The sequence below is a fragment of the Podarcis tiliguerta genome (assembly GCF_965153285.1).
Source record: "Podarcis tiliguerta genome assembly, chromosome: 1".
NCBI lineage: Eukaryota > Metazoa > Chordata > Lepidosauria > Squamata > Lacertidae > Podarcis > Podarcis tiliguerta.
Window position 1 is genome coordinate 46,696,939 of NC_139534.1, and position 24,656 is coordinate 46,721,594.

Sequence of the window (24,656 nt, forward strand, 5' to 3'; positions counted from 1 at the left end):
GAATTCAGATTGCATTCAACAGCTTTTAAGCAATTCATAGTACTAGAAAGTAACTTCTACTGATTTAAAGGGTTGCATCTGATAAGTCCTACTCAAAGTCTTACCCTATTATTATAGCCAAAGATGTACCAATTTCACAACTCATCGTTATTTTCTATTACATGTTTGACATTAAATGTGTTGAGCCAAGTATCTGAACAGGCTGTCACAGACCCAGATCCCATGTGAACCACAAGTAGTTTACCATCATCAAATTTAAACCAGCTTGATAGTTTCATGTAACAAAAGTCTATTTTTGTGTGAAAGCTGTTGCCAAACAGAAAATCAGGTTCTTTACTGTGTGCATTTAGGTATGTAGCATGTTCATGCAATCTCTTGGGAATTTAAATTAATGATCAAACCTTGATTTTCACACTGTGTACTTCAAAATTTATTTTTAGTATCACAAATCTATGCTGTTGCTTAAGCAACGATTTCTTTAATTATGGCAAATCTGTGTTTTGCTATATGTTATGAAGTGTGCAAAGCTCCAATTATTACCGTAAGTCCTTATAATAGGAGAGAGAAAAGCTAGTCTCCATCCATGAATACATTGCTACACTAGGGGGCAGCAAGTTTACCAGTTTACATACTTTCTGCACAAATTTTTAATTTCAGGTTTTTTTGGGAAATGGTACACATCTGTTTCTCATTTGCAGCACGTTTTCTGCACAAACATAACTTTGGTAAAAAGAATTCCCACATTTTCTCCTAAGTAATACACTTTGTACTAGAGGGAAGTGTGCGTCTCAACAACAGCGCAGATTGTGGGTGTGGGAGGATCACAAAGTTGTTTGGGGAGCCTGCCAAGCTTCCAATCTCGACATGTTATAAAAAGTTATGTTGCTTTGGGATCTCACCAACAAGGTGGTAGTTGATTCAATGTACCTTTGCAGCCTCCGAATTTAAGGTGTTCATATATGTTCTCAAACACACCCTTCATCCAGGTTATTTTTGCAGCTCCAACATGCCCCTACGGAATAGTTTTCTGGATTACTCAGTGTTGTAGCCAATATTAGTACTACTCAGAGTAAACTAGGGATGGGGGACCTTTTTGGACCAGTGAACCAGATCCTTATCTGACCATAACCTGTGGGCCAGCTTTGACAGGTGGGCTGGACAACTCACTTGTCATCACTTGTCATCATTATGTCAAGCGCCTGACAGCCAGTTGGCAACTGGGAACCGCAGAACAAGGGACTTGGCTAATCCTGTAGTGTCCAGCAGGTTGCATTGAAGTGGAGGGGGAAAACCTGTTTTAGCAGAAATTTTAATGCAAACTGCTTGGTACTCTCAGAAAAAGGTGCACTCCCTTCATCCATCGTCTGAAGTGCACCATGCTCCAGCAAGGAACAATTGGTCACTCACTTTACACTCCTGATTGTTACTTTGTAGCCACATTGGTACCTGCCCCAGACCTGACATCTTATACATCAGGTGTGTGGCAGGTAGGCCTGGTTTAAGAAAAGCAGCCTAGCAGGCCAAATGGGGAGGTTTGCTGGGCCAGGTTTGGTTCACAGGTCAAAGCTTCCTTACTCCTGGAGTAAACCCATTGAAAAGAATGGACATGACTAACGGGTCCATTAATTTCATGGACTCTGCTCTGAGTATAGCTTGGTTGGATACAACCCTCAGGCCTCAATATGGGTCCCCACTCTTTGGTTTATCACACGCCTTCCTGTGTTGTAGCTAATTTAGACCATTAATCCTTCTGGTATCAATTTATCTTGGTCTAGAAGAGATTCCACATTCTTCTGGCAATATAAAAACAACAATAATTAATACATTGCTCAGGCCAAGCTGTGGAATGAATTTGCTGGCCCATAAGGGAATTGCTTTGCTGTTGTAGTCTTTAGGCTGCCTAAGTTATAAATATGCAGCGCTTCCTTGCTAAGCACATGAGCAGAAATCTGGACACTTGATACTTAACCAAACATAGTTTCCATAGCAAGTGAACAGGCATGCTGTGTCATGACTTCTGCTTCAGCCACTCATAGGGAGATTTTACGCTCGGGAATCTGCTCATCACATAAAAGCCCTTCCACTGAGAATCTAAGCCTATGCGCCATTACTTGTATTAAATCTTATTATCTTCCTAAGGAAACATGTTTAGGATCAGGGTAAGTCACAGTCTTGTTCAGATTGGGAGAGGGATGGCGGAAGATAGAATAAGGTTGTCAACTGTCTTCCATCATGGTTACTTAACAGGTGCATGACATGTCAAAATTCGTTATTAAGGTTTCCCAGGCAAAGCTTCACTTGCATCATTTTTACTACCGGGGGGGGGGGGGGGCAGGGGAGAGAAATAAATAAAAACCTCTCAACTCTGCTGGTTGTATTTGCACACTTATAGACAGAAAGGTTAGCAACCCTTTTGCTGGCATATCTCGTCTGCCTTTAACAGTGCATGATGGGCGGAAAATTCAGTAGATGATTCTTCTTTGGCATAGTGATGCAGTGCAGGAAGGAAAGATTCGCCAGATGAATCTCTGCCAATTATGCAGCTCTTACAAATCAACCCAGCTACGCTAGGAAACACTCTGGTGACCTTAAGTGAGATAGAAAGAAAGCTTCGCAATTATATAAACAGGAGGCATGGCTGTGTGAGGAACAAGAGTGTTTAAAACTGGCAAATATTAGGGCAGATGGGTTAGAATAACTTTTGAGCCATTTTCAATCATATTATTCATAAAAGCTACAGTGAGACTTCAGGGTAATGTAACTGATGACCTCCAGAAAAATTACTTTTAGACTAAGGCATGTAACATTGGACTAAGGCTTCTACCTGTGCCTGCAAATGCAGATTACATAGAAGGGGAAATTGTGCAGCTTGGTGCCACAGTGGTAGAAAAAGCAGAATCAACCCAAATTGTCTCTCATCTACAGCAGTTAAAGAGGCATATCAGCAGTGTCCCATATTTAACTTAGAAAGGGACCAGAAATGACTCTGTTGGCACCTATCGTTCTTTTCTTCACAGCATGCTGCAGAATCAAGTTTACTGTCAAAATCTGTTAGCTGCTGTAATAAGGGAAACTGTTATTGAACCCTAAGAGAGTGAAGTGTCAGCAAAGCCTCTTCCCCGCCTGGAGAATGCTGAGCCCCTCTTCTGTGCACCCAGCATAAGAATGTGGAAGGAGCAAGAGCTGTCAGTTATTCATTTAGCCCTGGGAACTGGAATGAATTACTGTCACACCTGCTTTGTCTTGTGGAATCAAAGCCCTGACTTCATCCCACAAAATGCAGCATGCTTCTACACTTGCCAGTGTTTTCAAGCAAACAAACAAAAATAATAGTAGATAATAATAGAAATAATAAAAATAACCTCTCTATTCCGCCACAACTGCAGTATTTGTTTTTATTCAGAACATGCTTTTATCTACAAGTTGTATTAAAAAGAAATGAATCTGTTTAGTTCTTGTTGTTCCAGCCAAATGAGTCATATTAAGTGAAAGCCCTTCATGATAACCTTCACATGCCAAAATTCCTGTCCCTCCACAATGCTTAAAGATGCAGGGTCCTCTTATTGAAAAAAAACACAAAACCTTATTCCTATAGAAGTGAGGAAGTTCAGGAAGAACACATAGCCAGGAGACCTGCTGTTTGGATTAATGTGTCCAGATACAGAGTAAGACATAATTATAAAGAAGAGAGAATTCTAGAAGGTGCAGCTTTTCTAAACTCTCACAACAAGTTAGGCCAGTCAAAATGTACTGCTTTGCTCCTTGTATTCAACATTCAACACACTCCGTATGCCAGCCTTTTCCAGAACTCCCATCTGCCGCAGCCAGCATGTGCTGAGAGTTGTAGTGCAAAACACCTGGAAGGCACCAGCTCAGCAAACATTGCTGTATATACCCTGTTGCAATTCATTTCACCCCATAAGTATCAGTAGAGAGATGACATAATGTACGAGGAGTAGGGTTCGGGGAGGCTAAGGAAGGGAGAAAGGGATAAGTTTCCAGCTGAGTTTTGGAAAGGTGGAATGAAAGAGAAACAGGAATGTCATGCAAATCATGCAATCAGACGCAGAAATGGGCTGGGTGCCTATACATTTCCTAATTGCACAGAAGGAGAAATTTCAGCATGCTCAGACTTTCCTCCCTGCTACTTGACAAGTTGTTCCCCCCCCCAAAAAAAGCTCTCCATGTACTTCATTATTTAAAAATTGCATTGGGACACACAGTTAAATTCTGATTCCAAAGCTCTAAGAAATATTTAACTGCCATACAGAAATAAGTCAGCAGGTGTCTCTAAACCTGCTTCAAATTCTAAGGATTGTGCAGCTGATTGATTTTCACAGACATGCAATGGCTTTCACCCCTTCTTTTCCCGAACACATTATATGCACGAGAATCTTTCTTCCTTGTATTGCCATCACTGGAATTCCACTTTGAATACATGTGCGCACACAACTGAAAGACTAACAGATTTATTGAGGCATTTTACTGTCACATTGCATTCACAGCACTTTGGGAGGTAGCTGCAGATCAGAAACCTTCCCTGCAGACTTGCAGCCAGTAATGTTCCTCTGCAATGTATGGAAGGCCACTCCCTTCCCTACAGGCCCTCTCAGGTGTTCAGATCAGCAGAAAGGCCCCCTTGGTAGTTTGATCGCTCTTGGAAGGTTGTGGGGGGACAGCCCAGGAAAGGGCATATTCCCTGAGGTAGCCCATTCCCTGGGATAGCTTCTAAGTTTCCTCTCCACAGAGCTGCATCTGGCAACATCTTTTTTACCAAATGCCGAAGACACACTTTTCCATCCTGGCCTTTGACAGTTTAGATAGATAGATGTAGATCCCACAGCTTTTGTGTTGCCATAACCTGCCCTGGAGCCTCATGGTGAAGGGCGGGTAAGACAGTCCATAAATAACTAAATAAATAAATAGACTGCCACAAGCAGTGGATAGCAGATAAAAGCTGCTCTTTCATTTGCAGCAATGCCCTGCCATGAACCTTAATTAAAACAAAAAACCTCCCCATCCCACCGTGAGGGATGTGCATGCCTCCTTTCCAGCAATTTGGGTTTTCTCTTAAGGGGCAACTAGTGATCAGTATACCTGAAGGAGCGTCTCCACCCCCATCGTTCTGCCTGGACACTGAGGTCCAGCGCCGAGGGCCTTCTGGCAGTTCCCTCATTGCGAGAAGCAAAGCTACAGGGAACCAGGCAGAGGGCCTTCTCGGTAGTGGCGCCCGCCCTGTGGAACGCCCTCCCATCAGATGTCAAAGCGATAAATAACTACCTGACATTTAGAAGACATCTTAAGGCAGCCCTGTTCAGGGAAGTTTTTAATCTGTGATATTTTACTGTATTTTTTGTTTCTATGGAAGCCGCCCAGAGTGGTTGGGGAGGCCCAGCCAGATGGGCGGGGTACAAATAATAAATTCTTATTCTTATTCTTATTCTTATTCTTATTACAAATCCAGGAGGGCAAAGTCTTATGTGCTGTTTTGGCCTAACCGGCTCTCCCCATGTACACCAAGCAAGTACAGTGGTACCTCAGGTTAAGTACTTAATTCGTTCCGGATGTCCGTTCTTAACCTGAAACTGTTCTTAACCTGAAGCACCACTTTAGCTAATAGGGCCTCCTGCTGCTGCCGCGCCGGCGGAGCCTGATTTCTGTTCTTATCCTGAAGCAAAGTTCTTAACCTGAAGCACTGTTTCTGGGTTAGCGGAGTGTGTAACCTGAAGCGTATGTAACCTGAAGCGTAAGCAACTCGAGGTACCACTGTACCTTGGAAACCTCTGCAACATCAAAGCAGATTCCGAAGTGGTTTGACACCTGCAGTAGGGAACATTTATACGAGCTTGTTCCTGCTGCAGTTGTTTATTCTCTGCCTCCTCCTCTCCAATTCATTTTTGCACTTATCAATACAGCAGCCGGACCAAGGCAAGAATAGCATACAGTAAGGGAGAAGTTGCTCCTGTTCCCTCTGGAAAAGTGAGCCTCTGGAAGGGGGAGGGGCGCATCCTTAAGTAAGCTCAAGATGAACACAGGCGGGGCATAAACAAATTGGAATTCAAAGCATATCCTCTCAGTGGATTTTTTAAATAGGATTACATGTGTAATTAATTAAGGAGGCAGGCCACTTAAAGCTCAATAGCATCTTGCAGACCCCTTGCGTGGAAGGGGCTTAGTGTTTTGGGACTGGGTTGATTTGCGTTTTGTGTACCTGCAATGAGAGAAATTGCACAGCGTTCTCTTTTGAGATATCCTGCTCTTCCTTTTTGATGTTGGAATTTTGGGGATATTCCAAGATTCAGAGCAACATATAAGGTATTATATAGTTAGAAATGACCCATCGATTTAAGTAGCTGCTTCTAAAAAAAGACATTTTGCCTCCGTAATGCGAATTTAAAAGATTAGTCCAGCTTGGTGAGATCATTTCCCAGAAAGCTAGAAGGCTATTCATAATAATCCTGGTATCCCACCCCCCACCTAGTTCAAAATCAATTGATAGAGCCAGAGTCTGGATAGTTCCACCCGCCCTGGAAGCTTTTGCATATCCTAATTTCAGAAGGTTTGCTTTGCCATATTGTCCCTTAAGCAACTCTTTAAAAATACTGCAGAATTGATGAGTTGCTGACTCATACATATAACCACAAGGGAAATGCTTTTAGAGGCATGAAAATAAAAACATTTTGTCTAGCAGTTGTTGTCTTTGTTAGGGTAGGGGTTTTTTCCCTCCACGTACTTCCACAGTGGAAATTAAAGCAGCTAAAATGTACCAAAAGTGATAAAGATAAAAGCAGTAAAACTTGCAGAGTCTTCTCACATGATCAGTTAAAACACACCCTGCTTCTGTTTGAGCCTTTATGCTAGGATAGCGGTAAGGAACCTGTGGCCCTCCAGATGTTGCCGAACTACGGCTCCCATTGGTCAATGGGCAACATCTGGAGGGCCATAGGTTTCCCACTTCTGTGCTAGAAGCTGGTAGCTGCTGTCCCCTGGTTCAAATGCAAACTTTCCAGTTGCCAATCCAAATTTTACCTCCTTTTCTTTGCCTTTCCAAAACCATTCTATACTCAGTGGTATGGAGGAATGGGTAGGGAACAGTGATGGCAATGTCAGTGATGGGGAAGACTGGAGTTGGGGGCTTGCTAGGGGGCACTCTGAGAAGTTGGCAGAGGAGCGTGACTCAGCTAGCCACAATGCAGCTGCCAGCTAAGATTCTCACTTTTCTATGCCAACAGCACTATCTCCCTTCCACGTGGAATAGATGGGTGGGGTGCAATCTTGCTGCAGGAGCTTATTCCAAAGTAAGGATACATAAAAACTGAGCCTTATCTATTAGAACTATATAAAACCACCATAAGAGCCCATATGTTGCTGGTTTTTTCTCTGAGACACAAAAAAGTCTTGGGCCATCTCTGATTTTAACGTCTCAGCTCCAAATGCTCCTTAGACCACAAGCAAGATTGCATCTGGGCGAAGATACAAGATACATCTGGGCGAAGCATACACACTGTAAATGAAAGTGCAACATTTAATTCCTTAATTATACCTTCATTGCAATGTCATGCTGTTTTGATGTACGAACACTAAAAGCTTCTGTTTAAATGTACATTTAAAACGAATGAGTTTAATAATGTTCATGGATAGTAAGGGTTTTCCCCTGTTGCAAATTAATGAGAGATGAAAACAGTAATAAGGGATTTAATTAACCAGATTTTTTTTTATAAACACAATAAAAATGCTAGACTAAAAATGGCTTAACGGTAATCTCTCTTGTTTATATATACAATTTATTTACCATTTTGCATATCTAAGAAGTAGGTCAGCTAGGAACTTAGGTACAGAGGCTGCCAATATTAGGAGGCTAAGAATAAGAACTTAAAAGCCACCTGGTTCAGGCCAGTGGACCATCTAATCCAGGATTCTGTTCTCACAGTGGCCAACTAGACGCCTGTGGGGAAACCTGCGAACAGGACCTGGGTGCAACAGCACTCTTCCCTCCTCTGACAGTAGAGATAGAGCGGCTGATCTTATGCTATATCAGAAACTGCTCTTGAAATTCCCCTCAGAAAAACTCCTCATGGATTCAGATAACTAGATACACAGTTCTGTGGAATGAAACCTTAATGTGTGTATTATACTACAACTAGGAGTTTAGATGATACTGACATATAAAGGACATTTTTGCAACTTCAGTTACATCTCTCCAGCTTTTATTCTGAAAACTATAGCACTTTCCCCCTCAGAATGGTCAGTTATTGTATTCCTATTGGCCTCCATCACTAGTCTATGCCTCTCTACCCAGAAATCTCATTAAGTTCAATGGGACTTACTCACTTATTTTTGTTTGTTACATTTACACCAACATGTTCCATTTTAAAATGCCCAATGTGGGAAAGAACAATAAAATCCACAATAGAAACTAACCAATCCACATAACATAACAAGCAACAACATGATAAAAAAACCATATAGAAATAGGGTAAGAGCAGATAAAAAATGGAAACAAAATGGCAGCCAGCAGCCAAGAAGAACAAATCACCTCATTAGTCCTGTTTAATTGAAAAGGGACTCGCCTGTGTAGATAAACAAGTCCCCCTTCATCTGCCCATCTTATTAGAGAAGATGGTCCTTTAGGTAGTATGGTTCCATTGAATTCACTATGACTTGCTTCCAAGTTAAAATGCATCAGATTGGACTATACATAATGTTGTTTGCATCTGTCTGTCTCTAGAGACAATGGACTGCACCTTCGGGGGGTGAAGTCAAACCACTGTGTTAGCAGCACCAAAGTGACTTTCTTGGGGTACAAGCCTGGGCAGTGTGAATGGTGGTCCTGGGCTGCCCAGACAATCAGACCCCACTTTTGGCCTCACTGACGGTCCAAAGGAAAGCAGAGCAGTATGTTTGGCACCAGCTTGACTGCAGGAGTTGCTGGAAGGAAACATATAAGATGCCATCCAACCATCTTAGGAACTCCACTTGGGATTTGTGTAGGGTTTACTTCTTAGCCTTTTCTTCTCCTGAAGGTATCCCACAAGGCAGCAGAGGTTTAGGATCAGAGTTTTCCTTCCCAGGGTTGACAGTCTCCATCTGCCCCCCACTTCCATCTACAGCACATGCAGAAACCGTCTTCTTGACCCTTGGACCAAATGTTGGTCTCATCTGCTCAATCCTTCAGAGCCTGGCTTCACAAACAGGGGAAGTCCCTAACTCACCAAGAGTTTGAGACCCACAGACTACCCTCACCTGGTTTTGCCGGCCAGTCAAAGCCATTCCTGGGATGTGGCTGCTGTCACATGCCAGCAACTTTTAGGAGCCACAGATGAGAGCTGAGTGCAGGATAGGGACCAAAGGTGGACAGACTACCCCAGAAGGAGTATGACGTGTCCCCTGCCAGAGGTAATACCCCAATTTGTTGCAAATGAGCAGGTCAGCAATATTATAACCTTTCTTGCTGCTCCCCTGTGGAATTCCATCATTTTCAGTGAGACTTACTCCCAAGTAAGTATTCCTAGGATGGCAGCCTTCATTGATTTTGCACAGGCTTTCATACAGAACTAGCGAATCTCCCTTAATGTGAGTTTGTTTCATTCACAACCTTAAAACTCCCATCATATTACAGCAGGCTTGCCGTTAGGTGGAATTAATATGGTAAGTGGGCTTTTAAAGTGTAGGAATAGGACTTGAAGAGATTATGATGGCTTGCTGTGTACTACTGGTGAGAAACATGTTAATAAAGGAAGAGGAAGAGCGGGGGAGTGAAAGGAAAGGAAATGAGGTGCGAAAGGAAACGCACCATTTGTGTGTATTGGAAATATATGCAAAGTAGCCTTTTACATTATGACTTGTATGTGTAAGTTATTCCTCCCAAGGTCGGTCAAAGACATGCATACATAGTCCTTGCATTAGGATTAGTTTATAGCAAACTGCAGAGAGCAAAGCCTCACTCTATGCAGAGCAAGTATTGGTTGCAAAGGCACCTCTGCTTCCCTTACAGGGTCAGGGGGAGCTTCTTGGTATTCCCCTTTCATCACTGCTGTCTTTCTGCACAGACCTTCTGCCCTTTCTGCAGTCTTTATGCTCTTCAGCACAGTAAGGTTTAAGTGTACCTGAAAGAGGAAGCGAGATGTATTTATTCAGAAGTCCTCTCTGTTCACACTGGATATGGGAATCAGGCCTTTTCCATCCCGCCATAGACATGGAGTTGAAATGGGAATATCCAACCATGCCTGCCCCCACTTTGACCATTTCCATTAACAGTTAATGGAGGATGTTTATATTCTGTGTTATTTATATCTGATAAGTAAAATGGTAGTGCACTGTTGCTTTTTAAATAGCTGCAGTCTTCTGTACTGATATTTTTAGGGCATTATCCACCATGATTCCAACGTCTCTCCTTCTTTTTGAGTGACAGCAGTTATTTCACAATCTGACAGTGTGACACAGCAGCTGAAATTGTCTCTTCCAAGGGGCACTTGATAATACTTTTGTTTAGACACAAATGAATTTCAGAAATCATTCAAGCGCACTGTCTATGGTTATTGGGATGTGTGTAAAGGGGATGCTCAGTGCACCATTCACACCATAGTGACATGTGGACTATGAACGATATGGCATAAGAAGATTTATTTGAATCCATGCTTTCTTCATGCTGTTTGAGCTTGGGAATCAATACACTGTGCTTTGTAGTGAACTGTTGAAAAAAGCTAGGGATGTGTGAAAATCTTTTAAGGGAAAAAGTGTACTTCACAGCAACAGGAGTCCCATAATAGAAAAGTGTAAAATTCAGCATAGTGTTGTCATTCTAGTTTTTGTTTTGTTTTAGTAAGGGAGACAGTACTTGCATTTCTACAAGGAATCTTTTTGGCCTTTTCCTCACGTATCTCCAATGTACAGAAGTTGCACAAACTAACACTGCAAACCTATGCGTGCCTCCCCAGAAGTAAGTCCTGTTTAGGACTGTTGTTTAAATGTTACTTTTCCTGCGGTGGCAAATTACACAATAGGCACAAGGTTATGGCCCTTCTAAGTTACCACCCATTCATGCAGTCCTCACTTACAGAGATCTGGGCAGAGGATATTGTTACACGACACCCCAATTTCTGAGCAGTGCAAGATTCCAGGGGTATCAGGTACACTTAGCAGGGTCTGTGTTTCTTTTTGGACAATGAGGCACAGCAGAGACTATGACATCTTTATGATATATGGTTTATTTACACAAACATACAACCTGAGCCTAGAGTACAGAGCATTCATATGCACCCCCACCCCGTTTGCAAAACTGACACTTTTCTCTGTTTGATTACATCATTCCCCCCCTGCAAACCTGGAACTTCCCTCCTCCTCTCTGGCATCCTCCATTGCTAACTACCCAGAGTGCAGGGTGCAGGATGGAGCACATAGTCTTGCTGATGGCTTCTCTCTCTGTCTTTTGTTAGGACAATGACTTGGCCATTCCAGTGATTTCCTCTTGATGGTTCTTTTTGATGGCTTGGAGCAGAGTCAGCAGAGAGGCAGGCAGACAAAGAGCAAAATGGAAGCATCTCAGGATGCCTCTCTGTGTGAGCAATCCTCTCAGTAAATTCCAATCAGCAGCGGTACCTCTTAACCTGACAAATGGACAAGTGCTACCAATAAGGAACACACTGTAACCAAGTATAATCATAGCTACCTTATTAGATCATTTAAATGGTTAACTGCTTATTGAAACATAATTTTAAACTTCAATCCACAACTGTTCTTCACTTTTGCAGAATGCTAACGGCAAATCAAATACAAACAAATGCATTTTTTTTACAGTGAAGCTTCTGAGTAGACATGCATACACATTCTGCAGTTAATCTTTAAGGTGCCATAAGATTCTTACTCCCGCTGCCCAAATACACACAAACAAACAAAACAGATAGAAATCTTTTAAAAGCAATACCACTTGAAATGTCTTTGAATGCAGTTTTGTCTGGAGGAGCTGCCTCCCTCACTATTTCTGCAACAGGGTTACCTTCTTTCCTCCTGTGCATTTAACACTAGGACAACAGGCAGAAATTCAACAGGTAATCAGGAATAATAACGGGGAGGGAAATATTACTTCCTTAGAAGCTTCCCTGTACAGTGTGTGTCTTTAGGACGCAATCCCGCCCCCATCCCTTTTCCTAATTATTTTGAAATAATACTGCATTGCCTTCTTATGACCTTTGACCCCGGAAGGCGAGACCGGCGCTCTCAGCCTTCATCTCCAATCCGTAACTCCGCCCCCTCTCGTCCTCTTATTAATATTAATCAAGGAATGCAGCAGCCGTTTTGTGCACATACGTCATTACTAGAATACGGCTGGCCGACGCATGCGTACAACGTGCGGTGAGCTCATCGCCTCAGCTACACACTTTGCGTCCCTCCGCCCCGCGCCTTTCTGTACTTATCGGATTCACGTCACCATAGAGATCCCCCCCCCCTTGGTTCTATCTAGCCTTTGACGGACCTCTATGACTGTCGGCGGGAGCGTCGGCCACGGAAGAGACTCGAGCAGCACATGCGTGATGGTCCCTAGAAGAGCCAGGAACAAGAGGCGCATGCTCACCGCATGCCCCTGTGCTTTGGTCCACGGCGCATGTGCAGCACCGCCCCCCCACTTCAGTCTTTCCTAGCGAGCGGCGAGTGCGCCTGCGCGCCGAGGTTCCATTCTTACCAAGCCCAAGCTGCAGCTTTATCGGCAACACAGGGGCGGAGAAGAGCATCAGCCATGCATTGCAGCAGCAGGAGCGGCAGCAGCGGGGATTAGAGGCTTCTGCTGCTCCCATTCGTCTGAATGCCTCTTTTAGGACGTGCAGGAGTCCAAATATCTTTGCGCCCGCCTCCAGGGTCGGCGCCCCAGCCTCCGCCGCCAGGTATTCACACCCGCCCGCCCTTGCACTGTCATGTTGCCCGGGATCTGCATGGGCAGGGGGCTTGGAGGGGGAGGGGAGGGAGGGCGAGGGCGGTGTGCGGGTGGGGAGCGCGAAGGGAGAGCATTGTCTGGAGCTGCAGAGCTGGCTGGATGGCGAGCGGGGATGATGAGCGAGAGGGATCCTCTGTAGGTGAAAGACTATGCCAGGGTGGGCGGGACAAAATTGCTTGGGCTTCGCATCTTGGCTCCTTTCTTTATTTTTCAGAGGTCGCGCTTTCAGTCTTCTCCGCATGTAGGATAGGGGAAAGATCTCCAGCGCCGGCACAATGGACGAGCATGATAGTTGTGGGTGGGTGGGGGGAACTCTGGTAAGAAAGTGACCTGCCAGAGGGATATCTCCCTCTGCCCTATTCCCATCTCTTTGAGATTTATATCCGAACAAAGCAAATTCGTAAGGATTAGTGCAGGGCGGGTGCATCTATATAGGCTGGGAAGGGTGGATTGGGTGACCTATGGAGGAGCCTCTGAATTTCTCCATGTGTTTGTAATCTACATTGAGAAAAAGAAAGACCAAAGAAATGCAGCTTTTGTTTTATCCCCACCTCTCCCTATTGTGCTTAAATGTGAGATTAAGGCAAGCCTGTGCGGCCATATAAAAGGATGTATTTCTGTTTCCACCTTAGTCCTGGATATCTTTCCCTAACTGGCTCTTTGGAGATTTTTGTTTGTCGTTGTTTCAGTTTCTTTCTCCAAAATGCGTAGGTATCTTTGTCCTATTGTTGCAGCCTTTTTCTGTGTGTGCTAGGTATGTGGATTAATAAATGTGGTGTTAGCATTGATCGATGATTCCTAGTTTTATAAACATATGAAATGAAATGAAACTTCCTGATGCCTTCAGTGGGCACAGCACAGGGGTCAATTCTCAGAGCGTTCATCTCAAAACTTGATCAATTCAGTTACGTGGTTATCAGTAGTGCCTCAATGAAGATGTTGCAATAAAACAATTTGCAAAAAAGTTTAGTTTGGTGAGAGGAACATGGGGATGATTGTGTCTCTTACTGGGCCTCTGGTGTTTCTATCACAGAAACTACTTCCACTGTTTTGGAGCCTTTACAGATGATCTGCTTCACTTGCTATGCAATTGAGAGAACTATACCTCTCTCAGGAAGGTAGATGTTTGATCTCTCAGCTAGTGTGACTGTGTATATATGTAGCTTTTTATAGTTGTCAGTTTTGGCTCCTTTTTTTTGTCTATCATCCTTGAGCCATAATGTTTCCAAAATAAGATCTCTTGACTGTCTCCAATCCCCCCATCAACTATAGTAGTGAACACTGTGTCACAACTGTACAGTACAATATACAGAAATTACAATAGCATCTGTTATATAGACCTTTTTTACATCTTTATGGATGAGAAAGATGGCTTCCTCTTCCATGCCATGTTATATGTGTTTTGAAATGATTTTTGTTTCAACTCTGTAAGAGAATAAGTGCTTCTTCAAAGTACCACTCGAACGATAAACACAAGAGATGCTACTGTCTTCCAATGTCATACTATTTAAATTAATCTAAGAACATTGTACTCCTTTTTTCTACAGTGCATATAACTCCTTATTCTTTAAAAAGAACAAACCTATGGTTCAATGGTGGAGTTCCTCTTGAGGCTTACAGCTACCTAGTTCCACAGCAGTCCTGGGTCAGCAAGGCTAGCCCGCTTCCCAGATAAAAGACAGCTGCCCTTTCCCCTGCAGTTCATATGGATTGGATAGCTTATTATTGCCTTTGAACTTGTTCTTGCAGAAGTATCCTATAATCTTACCTACACATCATTGAGTTCATAGATGGAGGGCAGACCATTCTTATTTGTGCAGGGATGGGGAGCTGTAGGCCCCCACATGTTGCTGTACTACAACTCCTGTCATCCCTGACCGTTGACCATGCTTCTAGTTATAGGTAGGTAGCCGTGTTGGTCTGCCGTAGTAAAAAAAACCCAATAATAATAATAATAATAATAAAATTCCTTCCAGTAGCACCTTAGAGACCAACTAAGTTAGTTATTGGTGTGAGCCTTTGTGTGCATGCACACTTTGAAAGCTCATATCAATAGCTAACTTACTTAGTGTCTAAGGTGCTACTTAGGGACGCGGGTGGTGCTGTGGGTTAAAGCCTCAGCACCTAGGACTTGCCGATCGAAAGGTCGGCGGTTCGAATCCCTGCGGCGGGGTGCACTCCCGTCGTTCGGTCCCAGCGCCTGCCAACCTAGCAGTTCGAAAGCACCCTCGGGGTGCTTGTCACGCTGGCCACGTGACCCAGAAGTGTCTTCGGACAGCGCTGGCTCCCGGCCTTTAGAGTGAGATGAGCGCACAACCCTAGAGTCTGGCAAGACTGGCCCGTACAGGCAGGGGTACCTTTACCTAAGGTGCTACTGGAAGGAATTACCGGTATTTTATTTTATTTTGTTGACCATGCTGGCAGAGGCTGATGGGAGTTGGTATCCAACAACATCTGGAGGGCTACAGGTTCCCACTTGCTGCCCTCGTGGTACAATTCCAGGCACTTGTTTCCCTCCTCCCCCTCCCAGCCAGGCTTATCTGTGGGCCAGCCCTTGAAAAGAGAAAGGGGTGTGGGAAAAACAGATGGGGTGCAAAGAGAGCTGTGGGAGTATGAGGAGATAACTGATATGCAGGAGGAGGAGGAAACAGAAGGTTATGAATTAGGATGCCGAGAGAAGAGAGTGAGTGTATGCTAGACATGGTGCACAGAGGAGGAATCTGAGCAGCATGGGTTGTAGATAGGTGGAGAGAGGGAAGAGGTGAATAGAGAATGGGTTGTAGTGTGTCACAAATAGTGTGTGTATGTAGTTGAAGCAATGACGCAGATTTCTTGCTATATTAGCAATGTAGAAGTGGCTCTCAGAGTGACTTGAGTCATGCTCCTCTGCCACAAAGCCTATAATGTGGCTGGGCACACATTGACTGATCATCTGTGTGTGGGAGAGGCTGAAGAGGTTGAAGACGCAGTGGTGGTCAGCCACCCTACAAGAAACACCCTCTACTCCTTTCATTCATGTAAACTGGGGTGGGTGAATGAGGTTGGTATACATGGGCAGGAGGAATCTGGGACACCCAAAGAGCCCTGCATTTCCCCTCCCCAAATATTTCAGGTGTTGGGGGTCAAAATGTGGAAGAGTATAGGGAAGGGTAGATTATCTGGAATGACTTGTATCTGTAATTCCTGAAAGGAACAACAGTTTTGTCCTCCACCAATTCTATGTCCTGCAGCAGGTATGTCAACTTTTGGGGCTGTGTGTGTAGGAGTGGGTTTAAAATCCTTTCTCGGGTTGGGCAAGGGGCTTAGTTTATAAAAAAAACAACTCTGCATGTGTAAACGTTAGCGTGACACTACTCTTCCCAGCCTGTTTAGGGAGGAGCCTCACCACAATTGCACTCTCCTTTGTATTTACAGTGGACCCTCTGGATACAAACTTAATTTGTCCCGGAGGTCCGTACTTACCCTGAAAAGTCCGTATCTGGAGGAGTTGCTTCTGCGCATGCACGTGGTGTGATAGAGCACTTATGCGCGTGCAGCGAAACCCGGAAGTATACACTTCCGGGTTTGCCGCATTTGTAACTCAAAATTACATCACCTGAAGGTAACGTAACTCAAGGTACCACTGTATTTCTTGCAGACCTCTCCTAATCATGGTTACTTAGAACCAATGTGCTTTGATTCAAGTAGGCTTTAGTGTCTGATATGTTTAAGATTGCTGTCTTAGGGGTTTGTTGTGGCAGAAGTGCTTCCCCCCTCTTATCTTTCTTTTCCTGCAAGAATTGAAGGTGGTAGGGTAGAGATGATTCTTTCCATGAGCACATGAAACATAGGGAGTTAGACCCAGGATTCATCTAGCCCAGTGGTTCTCAATTGGTGGTCTGCGGACCCCAGGGGGTCCACTTAAACCACCCAGGGAATCCATGGCACCATTCACCTAACAATACTATCACAGAGATATCAAAATTTTCAAAAGTAGGGGATCTGCAGTAGTTAGCCAACTGGGAACCACTGATCTAGCCCATTATGGTTGATCCTGGAGGTTGGGAATCTGTGACCTCCAGATGTTAGTGAACTCCAACTCCCATCAGTCCTCATCAGCATGGGCAATGGTCAACAATAGATGCAAGTTATAGTCCACCACCATCTGGATCTTTTGCCCATAAGGCATGTTTATGTCACCAAACTGTGGCCTGTCATCTTATTGTGGAACATGCATCGTGACCATGACCGTGAGAATTTCCACTCAAAGCCCCCTTGATTTTTCAAATTTGGGTATATAGTGTTATATGAGCCATAATTGCTGCAGAGTGGGACAAAGCCGTGTTGAGTAAGCTGTGGGGCCGGAACTAGTGCATTTGATGATTTGACACTTCTGAATGAATGTGTATCTTTGTGTTTCATGGAGAAGTCTGAAGGATGGAGGAAAGGCATGAAGTATGTTTACTCGAAACACATGGTGGGTTCAGGTGGCCCCAGCATTCCATGGCTCCTTGTTCCACATGATCCATTTTAGTTGGTGAATACTTAATTATGTATCTTTGAGTGATATATTTGCTTGGTTGTGTTCAAGTCAAGTTCTGGAATCTTTCATGAACCCTTTCTTGGCTCAAAATCTGTCTCAAATATTGCCTTTTTTGTTACAGTAAACTTGATTAATTGTATTGTGATGTTGGTGTAAAAAAAGACATCTAGCAAAGGTAGCTAACAAAAATAAACATTCTAAAACAAGTCCCATTCTAGCACATCTGGTAGAGATACTCTGGAAGAGTGTTCATAGTGGGGAGACAACTGGAAACACCAACCCTTGAGTTGCGGTTCAGCAGGGATTGGGAACCTATGGCCCTCCCCTCATCCCTATTCTATTAGCCATACTGACTGTAGCTGATGGGAGTTGATTGTCCAGCGAGATCTGGAGCGCCATAAATTCTCCATCCCTACTGTCAAGCATGTAAGCAAAGGTAATATGTTTTTATTCGCTATAAGTAATATTGGAACATAATCAATTTTTAAAAAATGTTACTTGTGATAGTCAACCCTTCCAGTTACTACAGTCATACCTTGGATACCAAACGCCTTGTGAGTTGAACGTTTTGGCTCCCGAACGCCACAAACCCGGAAGTGAGTGTTCCGCCAATCGGAAGCTGCACCTTGGTTTCTGAACCTTTTTGGAAGTCAAATGGACTTCCAGAATGGATTCAGTTGGACTTCCGAGGTACCACTATATTAGGCTTTTCAGTGTTTCTGTACCTTTGGTTGTCATACTGGTATTTCTCCTCAGATTGACAATATTACATTGAATTCATATGAATTTAATCTCTTTTATATAGTATATCCAGTGTCCCACTAGCATTTATCAGGACTGATATGTAATGGAGACATAGTTCGTAATGCAGTAGGATCATCATGCGTGAAAGAAGTCAGTGGAGGGAGGGATGGGGAATATAAGGAATGAGTTGTCCTTCCTGGGAAGGACATATATAGGATGACGATGATCTCTAGAAGAGTAGCTAGCTTTCCGGTACAATCCTAGACCTGTATACTCAGAAGTAAGTCCTGTTGCATCCAGTGGGACTTACCGGTAAATGAGCATTGCAGACTGTGTCTGTTGCAGCACAAAGAACAAAAGAATCTTATGATGACCTTTGAGGCAGGGATGAGGGGGACTGGACACCTACAAATGTTGGACTCCAGCTCCCATCAACTTCTGCCAGAATGGCAAGAAGTCTGTGATGATGGGAACTGTAGTCCAGCAATATATGAAAAGCCACAGATTCCCAATTCTTGCTTTAAAGGCCAACAAATTATTGTGGGATGAAGTTTCTAAGAGAGGAAGCCTATTATTTATATTCATTGATTTATTACATTTTAAGCAGTTCAGGGTAGTGTACACAGTATGTGTTTTCCCCTCCCTGCCACTTTATCTTCACAATAGCTATCCTATGACAAGGATAAGTGTGTGCAATCCTATATGTGTCTGCTCAGAAATAAGTTCTGCTGAGTTAAGGAGGAAATGCTTCTAGGTTCATAGTCTTAAGTGAGTGATTGGGTCACAGTGATCCACTGAGATAAATAGGAATTTAACCCAGTTTCCCCCAATTCAGGTCTGTCACACACCGCCCACTACATCATGATGGCTCCTACTTCGTCCAATGCATGTGTTCATAGAAGATGACACCCAAGCGTGCTGCGGGTTGGGGTATCTGTTATACCAAGTGAGATTTAAAAATGAAAAGTTAGTTCAGCCTCCGACAGTTCTGTGCAAAACACACACACAGACAAGATAAGCATAGTTGACCGTTCCATGGCGATTGTGATTTTGCTGATAACAGCACAGCTACGAAGATTGTGTTAACATGTGTATGTAGTGGTTTAACCAGCTTACTGGCATGGGTTCTAATAGATGTACTAATTCATTCTAGATGTACTTTAAAAACTTTTGCTAAAATGGATAGAGAGCAGTAACTTATCAATTCTCATTCTAAGGTAGGAAACTATTCCCATTTTACGAGTGGAGAAGCTGAGGCTGCAATGCTGTGCCTGCTTCCCTGGAGTGCAGTGGTGCTTGCTTATGAATAAACACATATTCCAGAGCTGGGCCACATGGGACCCTCCCTATGTTGCGGACTCCCAACCCTCATCAGCACCAGCCAGCATGGCTTCCAGGTCGATCCGCACAGGAAGTGACAGTTGAACTCCTACAACAGCATCTGGATGGTACTATGTTGGCTACTCCTGGTATATAATATTAATATGCAAGATGTGCAGAACATCTTGTCCAAGGCCATGCAGTAAGTCCATGGATGGTGTCATTTTCCCTCAGAATGCTACCTGAGTTGTCATTGGACCCAGGCCTGGTGCAGTCGGCCCTTCCCTAGCTATATATCCCATTGAGGGTGAAAGGCAACATAGTGAACCTTCAAATTTCTATTTGAAATGAAATGTGGGAACACGGTGCACCAGCTCATGGCCCTAGGGGTAGCACCCTGGTGTGTATAGTCTCCCTCTTCTAAATCTTTTACCCTGTCCATTGTTTTGTGCTACTTTTCAACAACTAAGGAAACTAACTTGGTTCATTACAGCAGAAATGGAACAGGCACTAAAACCCCTGGGTCTTTCTCACAGGTAAGTGTGCATAGGAATTTGGCTGCAGTCCTGTGTACACTTTCCTGGAAGTAAGGCCCATTGAACTCAGTGAGCTCTACTTGTGCGTAGATTGCTATGAGCTTGTACTGTACATAAATATAGCGCATTTCAGGTGAATGGTTTTAGAGCTGGGGCAGAAAATACAGTACAAGGCCTCTTTATACTCCAGGCTGCCTAAATAGGGCTTGAGACATAGATGAAATAGTTGAACATTAAAGCATATAGCTCAAATGCAGTGGACCAAAATAGACCTTTTTTTTTTCAAAATACACTTTGAAAATGTGAGACAGTGAAGCAAAATTAGAACAGTGATGAATAAGTACTCCAGAGCAAATGGAAACGATTGTATGGAACAATCCTGGCCTGACTGTAGTGGCTGCCAGTTAATTTCTGGGCCAAAGTGCTGATGCTGACATGTAAAGCCTTACATGGGTCAGGACCTCATTGCCTTAAGGACCGCCTCTCCCCATATGAACTAACCCGGACCCTGTGCTTGTCATCCAAGGCCTTTCTCTATGCCCCCCTTCCCCAAGCAGGTTGGAGGGTGACAACACAAGAACAGGCCTTTTCTGTGGTGGCTCCCTGTCTGTGGAACATTCTCCCTAGAGAGGCTCACCTGGTGCCGTCAATACATGTCTTTAGGCACCAGGCGAAAACATTTCTCTTTACCCAGGCCTTTGGCCATTAAATAATCAATGGTCTGTTAAATGTGTGTGGGGCTGCTGTTATGATTATTTTATTATTATATGTATTATTATGCTGTACATTTGGTTTTTTAAAAAAATTGCTCCATAAATTATGTTCTTAACAGGTCCATGCAGCTGGGGTGGGGGGCAGAAGCTGAGTGTGCTTGCCCCAGGCCTTGGAGGGCAAAGCTGGCCAAGGGGGTACCACCAGGGGCTTACTGGACTTATACACTGGCATGCCAAGAACAAGCCAGTGGGCCTCAGACAAACTCTGCACGGGTTCTTAATGTTGAACACAGCCCTGAGATCTTTGGATAGAGGGTGGTATATGAACTGAATGAATAAATAAATAAATAAATAACAACCACAACAACAATAACAATTGTATGAAACAACATGACATGCTTGTTATTGGGGTTGATAGCAGATTTTACTGTTGTAGAAATATCAAAAAGATCAACATTTTAAATGGTTATCTAGATGGACAGAATAATCACCTGTTCAAAGGAAAGCTATATTTCAGCCCCCTGTCCGTGCATTTAATGGTGAAGAATAGTAGCCTGGAGTCTTTCTCTCCTGTTCAGTGTTCCAGTCAGGTTCTTATGTGTTCATCTATCACACTGGTATCTAAGGGTCTGCTTCGTTGCCTAGCACTTTTATGGTGTTGGGGGTATTTGTCTGTCTAGCAGACTAATATATGGACAGCCTGCAAAGTCATCTTTTAAACCTCTTAAATCTGCTGTTTACAAGGGAGTGATTGCCCAGTGGGGAGATTACACAGAAAGTTGCTAACTAATTCTCATTTTTTAAAGTGGCAGGACCTTTGAGGCCTGCTTATAAGTCTTTGACAAATTTGAGATAACCACAGTGCGGCCAGAGCATATTTTTGTTTGTGACATTACTTAATGTGTATGGAGTACTGGTACTACTTTTTTCTTTTTCTTTCTTTTTTGCTGCCCAGGGTAGTAGTGGCGCCTCATATTTTAGTAGAAAAAGCACTGAGTACAACTGTTGAGCAATTAAATTAGCCGAGCCCAGCATGCATTTTAGTAGTCTGTGTTATAATTTATCAATCTCTTTTTAAATTGTCATGAGGCATCACTGTGGTTATTTGCTCAAGTGCGCACAAATAATACAGGATGGCTGCTTAAGTCTTGGGAAGCCAGGAAGCTTGCCTGGAAAATGCTTGAGCAGTTTAACTCCTGGATAAGTCAGTTTTGATAGCCCTGCCTAAAGGGTTCCCCGCGGTGGCGCGGCAGCAGCGGGAGGTCCTATTAGCTAAAGTGGTGTTTCAGGTTAAGAGCAGTTTCAGGTTAAGAATGGACCTCCAGAACAAATGTAACCCAAGGTACCACTGTACAGTCGTACCTTGGTTGACAAACGCCTTGTGACTCGAAAGTTTTGGCTCCCAAATACCACAAACCCGGAAGTCAGTGTTCCAGTTTGCGAACGTTCTTTGGAACCTGAACATCTGGTGTGGCTTCTACGACTTCCGATTGGCCGCAGGAACTTCCTGCAGCCAATCAGAAGCCGCGCCTTGGTTTCCAAACATTTTGGAAGTCAAACGGACTTCCAGAACGGATTCTGTTCAACTTCCAAGGTACCACTGTATAGGATTAGCTGATGTAGACTCCAAATTGGGAATAAGGGCAGCCCTTCAAGAAGCATGTGTGCATGATGCAATTTCCATCAGGTCTCCTCTTTATTCAGTGGAACTTTGTTGCTTTAAAAAACAAATTCTTAGCAAAGAGATGATGCACGCGGAACTACACAGAGTATAACAAAGCAAAATGTAAAGTGGGAGAAATATGCTAACAATAGGCCTGCCATTGGGTCAGAAGACACTCCCTGAATGGCAGCATTATTGTTAGTTGATTTCCCTGGCCACTTTTTCTCCTTCTTTGAATATAAATTGATACGCAAGTAAGTCATTCTTTGGAGTAAGCCTGCTGATTTCAGCAGGCCTACTCTGAGCATGGCTTGCTTGGATATTGCTCATATACTTGGCAAAATGTGAGCTTCCAGCAGCCCTCGGAGGATTGTTTTGAAAAACTGCCAGGTGCCATTGCTACCTCAAGCCTCTCTGGGAATTTCCAGGCTGCAACCTTGGTTTTCTCTCTGTGTGTTTTGAGAAGATGGTTGCTCTGGATTTTTCAGGCATTGTTTAGTTTCTAAAAAACAACAACCCAGAGATACAGGAGGTCTGGGTTGCCTTCTGTTTTCTACATATGTGGGGATAGGCTATGGTTACTGAATAATGAGGGGGAACTCTGCTTTCCTTATTCTCAGCTACTTTATTATTTTAGAACCACTTCAAATAATTCAAGACGAAGTCGTGGCTTAAATTAAAAACTAATTTTCTCACATACAGCCTTTTTTGGGGGGTGGCGGCAATGTGAACTATGAAAATTTGTCTCTGCTGAGCTCCACCCAATGTCGTTTGCAGCATGGTAAAACTTAGTTCCACTTGTTCACACTAATCTATGGTGCAGATAATTAGGTGTCGGATATATGTTACAGATTTAAGCGCTACTGCAGCTGTGACACTAGCAACTAGGAAGTAATTACCATGCATGGAGCTATTTCCAGTCGCTCACTCCTTGTGCATAAGGTATGCTCCTCCAATAGGTCTCATTTTGTAAAAATTCAATTATGTTGCGAAAAGCCATGCACCTTCCTTATGCAGATTTGCTTAGCTGAATAAATCCACACAGGTTGTAAAATTTTGCATTCATAATGCATAGTTGTAGGCTTGAAAACCATGGGGTGGGAATGGGCCTGTGGGTGCCTCAAGCTCATGCGTTTCCCCCTTCTTCCCTCCTCTGGTGTGACCATGAGGAAGAGACGGGAAGACTTAGCTTCTCTTTTAGATTAACTGTAAATTCTTATATCCAAACTGACAAATTGTGGCTAACCCTAACTATGCTTTCGTTGAAATAAGGCAAACTAGAAACAATGGATTATGAAGCTCGGCTAGTTCAACAAACCATTCTTGAGACTAACCACAGGATTAGGGATTGAACCTAATGATGATAATAATTTTTTATTTATACCCTGCCCATCTGGCTGGGTTTCCCCAGCCACTCTGGGCAGCTCCCAACAGCATTAAAAGCACAAGAAACCATCAAACATTAAAAACCTCCCTAAACAGGGCTGCCTTCAGATATCTTCTAAAAGTCAGATAGTTTTTTATTTCCTTGACATCTGATGGGAGGGCATTCCACAGGGCAGGCGCCACTACCAAGAAGGCCCCCTACCTGGTTCCCTGTAACCTCACTTCTCGCAGTGAGGGAACTGCCAGAAGGCCCTTGGAGGTGGACCTCAGTGTCCAGGCTGAATGATGGGGATGGAGACATTCCTTCAGGTATACTGGGCTGAGGCCATTTAGGGCTTTAAAGGTCAGCACCAACACTTTGAATTGTGCTCGGAAACGTACTGGGAGCCAATGTAGGTCTTTCAGGTGTTATATGGTATTGGCGGCCACTCCCAGTCACCAGTCTAGCTGATGCAGTTAGTAAAAAATGAAAGCGACCTCCTTGTAGCTGTGCTGGGAGAGGAGAGGGAAAGCTCATACAGGATCATTTCAGTAATGATAAACCATGGCTCATTATCATGTCTAAACACAGCCATTGATCTTGGTTGTACATCATGAATTAGCAATATATGCAAAAGCTGGAATGAGCCCAAGCGAAAACTCATATTCATGCGCTTCCTCCTCCAATGCAACTGGGAAAAGGTAACATATAGACATCATGGCTGTCAGTGTCTACTAACTAGTCATGTTGGCTATATATGACATCCAATATTGGAAATAGTATGCCTCTGAATACCAGTTTCCAGAAGGTACGAGGAGGAAGGTTATGTTGCACTCATGTCCTGCTTGTGGGCTCCCCAGAGGC

At 43.6% G+C, this 24,656-nt stretch overlaps 1 protein-coding gene and 2 long non-coding RNA genes across 20 annotated transcripts in view; 1 reads left to right on the top strand and 2 right to left on the bottom strand.

The window, feature by feature from the left end:
- Nucleotides 1–413: 413 nt before the first annotated feature.
- LOC310673253 lies at nt 414–4,200 on the bottom strand. The gene is made up of 2 exons (XR_014508945.1): nt 3,785–4,200; nt 414–2,587 (listed from the first exon to the last, which is right to left on the bottom strand). It is a non-coding gene; the product is annotated as an uncharacterized lncRNA (long non-coding RNA).
- A 6,989-nt stretch (nt 4,201–11,189) lies between these two features.
- LOC310673219 lies at nt 11,190–12,588 on the bottom strand. The gene is made up of 2 exons (XR_014508919.1): nt 12,473–12,588; nt 11,190–11,606 (listed from the first exon to the last, which is right to left on the bottom strand). It is a non-coding gene; the product is annotated as an uncharacterized lncRNA (long non-coding RNA).
- Nucleotides 12,589–12,631: 43 nt separating this feature from the next.
- Nucleotides 12,632–24,656, top strand: part of CLASP1 (cytoplasmic linker associated protein 1) — a 155,303-nt gene continuing 143,278 nt past the window's right edge. For 8 of the 18 annotated variants that reach the window (XR_014508716.1, XM_083430170.1, XM_083430167.1 and 5 more), the window contains exon 1: nt 12,737–12,878. The gene's annotated coding sequence lies outside the window, so the exon portion shown is untranslated. Of the gene's footprint in view, nt 12,879–24,656 lie in introns of all 18 variants that reach the window. The other 10 variants (XR_014508715.1, XM_083430150.1, XM_083430161.1 and 7 more) reach the window with 4 other exon arrangements.